At 40.2% G+C, this 6,014-nt stretch overlaps 1 pseudogene across 1 annotated transcript; it reads left to right on the forward strand.

Moving 5' to 3' along the window:
* The first annotated feature begins 2,632 nt into the window (after positions 1 to 2,632).
* Positions 2,633 to 4,279, forward strand: LOC104984369 (annotated as a pseudogene). Its single transcript, XR_824745.1, has one exon. The product of XR_824745.1 is annotated as a heterogeneous nuclear ribonucleoprotein A1-like (transcript).
* Positions 4,280 to 6,014: the final 1,735 nt, after the last annotated feature.

The raw sequence follows: 6,014 nt of genomic DNA on the forward strand, positions 1-6,014 counted from the left end.
AATAGATGTTTTTCTGGAACTCTCTTGCTTTTTCCATGATCCAGCAGATGTTGGAAATTTGATCTCTGGTTCCTCTGCCCTTTCTAAAACCAGCTTGAACATCAGGAAGTTCACAGTTCACGTATTGCTGAAGCCTGGCTTGGAGAATTTTGAGCATTACTTTACTAGCGTGTGAGATGAGTGCAATTGTGCGGTAGTTTGAGCATTCTTTGGCATTGCCTTTCTTTGGAATTGGAATGAAAACTGACCTTTTCCAGTCCTGTGGCCACTGCTGAATTTTCCAAATTTGCTGGCATATTAAGTGCAGCACTTTCACAGCATTATCTGTAAGGATTTGAAATAGTTCAACTGGAATTTCATCACCTCCACTAGCTTTGTTCGTAGTGATGCTTTCAAGTATACAACATTATAATTCAATATTTGTATCTAAAAAAGGAAAACGTTGAGTCCAGTGGTTAAGACACTGTGCTTCCACAGCAGGGGGCATGGGTTCCATCCCTGGTCTGGGAACTAAGATTCTGCATGCCTCATGCCATGGCCAAAAAAAGTAGGGGGGGGGTGCTTTTTGATTCTAGCCATAACATGGTAGTTTTCATTAAACAAAATGAAAATTGTTAAAAGCTGGACAAAATATTTAACACACCATTTGAAAGAATTTGGGGAGTGACCAACACAGATGATCCCTAAGAGAAGGTGGGCACATCAACATGACCTCCATATTCACCCTGGCTCAACTCACAGGGCAAGGAACAGAGTACGAGGCTGCTACTTTACTAGTCTGTTGCACAAAGAAGCCAGATTGGAGTTTGAAGTTGCCAAAGTGGCTGGGACTTAAGTGGTAAAATCCCAGAGAGAAGGAAATTTCAGAGAAGTGAACCCAAAGGCTAGATGCAATCTCCCCTTGAGCTGTCTGACAGCTCCTAAGCTGAGCAAAGACAGCAGAGACTGCAACAAACCTAATAGAAAGCAGCAACTGGGAGACTGATGCACTGTGCAGTTTTTGCAGCCGTGTGGTATTAATGAGGTGGGAGTACAAGGTGCACCAAAGTGAAATAGCAACACTCAGACTTCTGATCCAGACCTCAGAAAGACCTCATCCTGGTACTGAAGCCAAAACCAAAAGAGACCAAAGCTAATAAATTAACCCTTGACATATTAAGGTGATTTGTCTGTATTAACTGCCTCCCTTTTAGAAGGAACATAAAATAATACAGAGCCTCTAAGAGTGAATAACCAGTATGCTAAAATAGGAGGAAAAATGGAATAATAAAAAGTATTTTATTCCTCCCCTCAAAAAACAGAAGAAAGGAGAAATAAAGTAATAAAAAACAGAAATTGAAACAAGAAAGTACATATAAACATTTCAATAATTACATTAAATGTTAATAGATTATTACTCCAATTAAAAGAAAAAATTGCTTTTGGATAAAAAATCAAAATTTCTATGCTATTAATGAGACAATTGTAAGGACAGAAGATTAAAAAACAAAAAAGAATTGAAAAAAAATATGTCATGTAAACCTCAGATATGCAGATGACACCACCCTTATGGCAGAAAGTGAAGAGGAACTAAAAAGCCTCTTGATGAAAGTGAAAGTGGAGAGTGAAAAAGTTGGCTTAAAGCTCAACATTCAGAAAACGAAGATCATGGCATTCGGTCCCATCACTTCATGGGAAATAGATGGGGAAACAGGGGATACAGTGTCAGACTTTTGGTGACTGCAGCCATGAACTTAAAAGACGTTTACTCCTTGGAAGGAAAGTTATGACCAACCTAGATAGCATATTCAAAAGCAGAGACATTACTTTGCCAACAAAAGTCCGTCTAGTCAAGGCTATGGTTTTTCCTGTGGTCGTGTATGGATGTGAGAGTTGGACTGTGAAGAAAGCTGAGCACCGAAGAATTGATGCTTTTCAACTGTGGTGTTGGAGAAGACTTTTGAGAGTCCCTTGGACTGCGAGGAGATCCAACCAGTCCATTCTGAAGGAGATCAACCCGGGATTTCTTTGGAAGGAATGATGCTAAAGCTGAAACTCCAGTACTTTGGCCACCTCATGCGAAGAGTTGACTCATTGGAAAAGACTCTGATGCTGGGAGGGATTGGGGGCAGGAGGAGAAGGGGACGAACAGAGGTTGAGATGGCTGGATGGCATCACTGACTCGATGGATGTGAGTCTGAGTGAACTCTGGGAGTTGGTGATGGACAGGGAGGCCTGGCGTGCTGCGATGCATGGGGTTGAAGAGTTGGACACGATTGAGCGACTGAACTGAACTGAACTGAAACACTAACCAAAAGAAAATTAGTGTAGCTATATTAATATCAGACAATACAGGTTTTAGGGGAAGAAATATTTCTAGAGATTAAAAGAGACATTTCATAATGATAAAAGTGTCAATTAATGATCAAATAAAATAGTCGCAAGTTTGTAACACACTAAAGAATATATAAGTAATTTATAAAAAATATAGCAAAATTTCATTATATATTAAGCAAAGTTGACAATTAAAAGAAGAAATGGATAAATCACAATCATTATTGGAGATTTTAGCACTTCTTTCATTAGCTGATAGAAGTGAAAGTGGCTTTCTGCCTGTGGACGCCGCCGAGAAAGCATCGTTGAAGTCTTCCCCGCCTCCACTGCCATCATGTCTAAATCAGAGTCTCCCAAAGAGCCCAAACAGCTGGGAAAGCTCTTCATCGGAGGACTGAGCTTTGAAACAACCGGTGAGAGTCTGAGGAGCCATTTTGAGCAATGGGGAACGCTCACAGACTGTGTGGTAATGAGGGATCCAAACACCAAGCGCTCCAGAGGCTTCGGGCTTGTCACATACGCCATGGTGGAGGAGGCGGATGCGGCCATGAATGCAAGGACACACAAGGTGGACGGAAGAGTTGTGGAACCAAAGAGGGCCGTCTCAGGAGAAGATTCTCAAAGACCTGGTGCCCACTTAACTGTGAAAAAGATTTTTGTTGGTGGCATGAAAGAAGACACTGAAGAACATCACCTGAGAGATTATTTTGAACAGTACGGGAAAATTGAAGTAATTGAAATCATGACTGACTGAGGCAGTGGCAAAAAGAGAGGCTTTGCTTTTGTAACCTTTGATGACCATGACTCCGTAGACAAGACTGTCGTTCAGAAATACCACACTGTGAATGGCCACAACTGTGAAGTGAGAAAAGCCCTGTCTAAGCAAGAGATGGCTAGTGCTTCATCCAGCCAGAGAGGTCGAAGTGGTTCTGGAAACTGGTGGCGGTCGTGGAGGTGGTTTTGGTGGGAATGACAACTTTGGTCGTGGAGGAAACTTCAGTGGTCGAGGTGGCTTTGGTGTCAGCCATGGTGGTGGTGGATATGGTGGCAGTGGGGATGGATATAATGGATCTGGTAATGACGGAAGCAATTTTGGAGGTGGCAGAAGCTACAATGATTTTGGCAATTACAACAATCAATCTTCAAATTTTGGACCCATGAAAGGAGGAAACTTTGGAGGCAGAAGTTCTGGCCCCTATGGTGGTGGAGGCCAATACTTTGCCAAACCACGAAACCAAGGTGGCTATGGTGGCTCCAGCAGCAGCAGTAGCTATGGCAGTGGCAGAAGGTTTTAATTACTGCCAGGAAACAAAGCTTAGCAGGAGAGGAGAGCCAGAGAAGTGACAGGGAAGCTACAGGTTACAACAGATTTGTGAACTCAGCCAAGCACAGTGGTGGCGGGGCCTAGCTGCTATAAAGAAGACATGTTTTAGACAATACTCATGTGTATGGGCAAAAAACTCCAGGACTGTACTTGTGACTAATTGTATAACAGGTTATTTTAATTTCTGTTCTGTGGAAAGTGTAAAGCATTCCAACAAAGGGTTTTAATGTAGATTTTTTTTTTGCACCCATGCTGTTGATTGCTAAATGTAATAGTCTGATCATGACGCTGAATAAATGTCTTTTTTTTTTTTTAATGTGCTGTGTAAAGTTAGTCTACTCTGAAGCCATTTTGGTAAACTACCCCAACAGTGTGAAGTTAGAATTCCTTCAGGGTGATGCCAGGTTCCACTTGAAATTTATTTACAACCTGCTTGGTGGAGAAGCTGTTGTCTTCAGAATCTTGGTGTAGTTGAACTGACAGTTACTGTGTTGTGACCTGGAGTTCACCATTAAAAGGGTCACCCATGCAAAGTCATGGAGTTTTTTTTATTTTTTTTGGTTATTAATGATTGTTGGCACATCCTATGCAATATATCTAAATTGAATTATGGTACCAGATAAAGTTATAGATGGGAATGAAGCTTGTGTACCATCCATTATCATGTGTAATCAATAAAAGATTTAATATCCTCTTGAAAAAAAAAAAGTGAAAGTGAAGTCACTCAGTTGTGTCTGACCCTTTGTGACCCCATGGACTGTAGCCTACCAGGCTCCTCCATCCATGGGATTCTCCAGGCAAGAATACTGGAGGGGTTACCATTTCCTTCTCTAGGGGATCTTCCCGATCCAGGGATCAAACCCAGGTCTCTCGCATTGGAGGCAGACGCTTTAACCTCTGAGCCACCAGGGAAGCCTCAAAAAAGATGCAGAAAAAGGGAAAAGACTTGAATAACACAAGTAATCAAATTAACCTAATTGACATACATAGAATTTACAATGAACAATGACCTTATACTGTTGTTTTCAAAAGTATATGAACATTTATCAAAATGGGCCATATGTTAGGCCATAAGGTGAAAGTGAAAATCGCTCAGTAGTATCTGACTCTTCGTGACCCCATGGACCATACAGTCCATGGAATTCTCCATGCCATAATACTGGAGTGGGTAGTCTTTCCCTACTCCAGGGGAATCTTCCCCACCCAGGGATTGAACCCAGGTCTCCCGCATTGCAGGCAGATTCTGTACCAGCTGAGCCACAAGAGAAGCCCAAGAATACTGGAGTGGGTAGCCTATCCCTGCTCCAGCGGATCTTCCTGACCCAGGAATAGAACCAGGGTCTCCTACACTGCAGCAGATTCTTTACCAACTGAGCTATGAGGAAAGCCTGGGCCATAAAGCAAGTCTCAAAAATTTTCAAAGGACTGAAATCATACAAACTATGTTCTCCAACTACAAAGGAATCAAACTAGAAACCAATAACAGGAAGAAGACTAGAAAATCTCCAAATGTTTGGAAATTAAGGGATACATTTTTAAATAGATTTGTAAGTCTAAGAAAAAATTGCAATGAAATTAGAAAATATTTTAAGATAAATGATAATGAAAATATGACATATTAAAACATTTTTGATGCAAGGCTTACAGGGAAATTTATAGCTTTAAATGTATATATCTGAGAAGAAAGACTGAAAATCCACATGATCTAAGCTTCCATCTTAAGGAGCTAGAAAAAGAACAGCAAATTAAACCCAAAGGAAATGGAAGGCTACAATAAAGATAAGTGTAGAAATCTTTGAAATAGAAAATACATATGCAATAAAGAAAGTCTACCAATTCTAAAATGGACTCGAGGTGCTTATCTTTGTTTCTTAGTTAAGGTTTGTTTTAGTTCTTTTTCAATCTGTTTACCTTTTATTTCCTTTTCTTATCTGATTGCACTAGCTAGGCCCTTCAGTATGTTATTGAATAGCAGTGATGACAGAGGACTTCTTGCCTTTTTCCAACCTTAAAGGTAAGTATATAGTTTCTCACAATTAAGTGGAATGTTATTTATTTATTTATCCATGCAGTTAGCAGGATCTTAGTTCCCTAACCACTGGACCACCAGGGGATTCCCAAGTGGATGTTATTTGTAGGTTTTTTTGTAGATTTTTTAAAATCAAGTTGAGGAAGTTCCTCTCTATTCCTAATTTGTTAAGAATTTTCATCTTGAATGAGTGTTGGATTTTGTTAAATGCTTTTTTCTGCATCAATTGATACGATCATCTGATTTTTATTCTTTAGCCTGTTGATGTGGTGGATTACATTGACTGATTTTTTAAATACTGAATCAGCCTTGCATATCTGGAAAAAATACAATTCAGTTGTGGTACAT

Source organism: Bison bison, unplaced genomic scaffold (genome assembly GCF_000754665.1).
Source record: "Bison bison bison isolate TAMUID 2011002044 unplaced genomic scaffold, Bison_UMD1.0 scf7180017863994, whole genome shotgun sequence".
NCBI classification, from domain to species: Eukaryota; Metazoa; Chordata; class Mammalia; order Artiodactyla; family Bovidae; genus Bison; species Bison bison.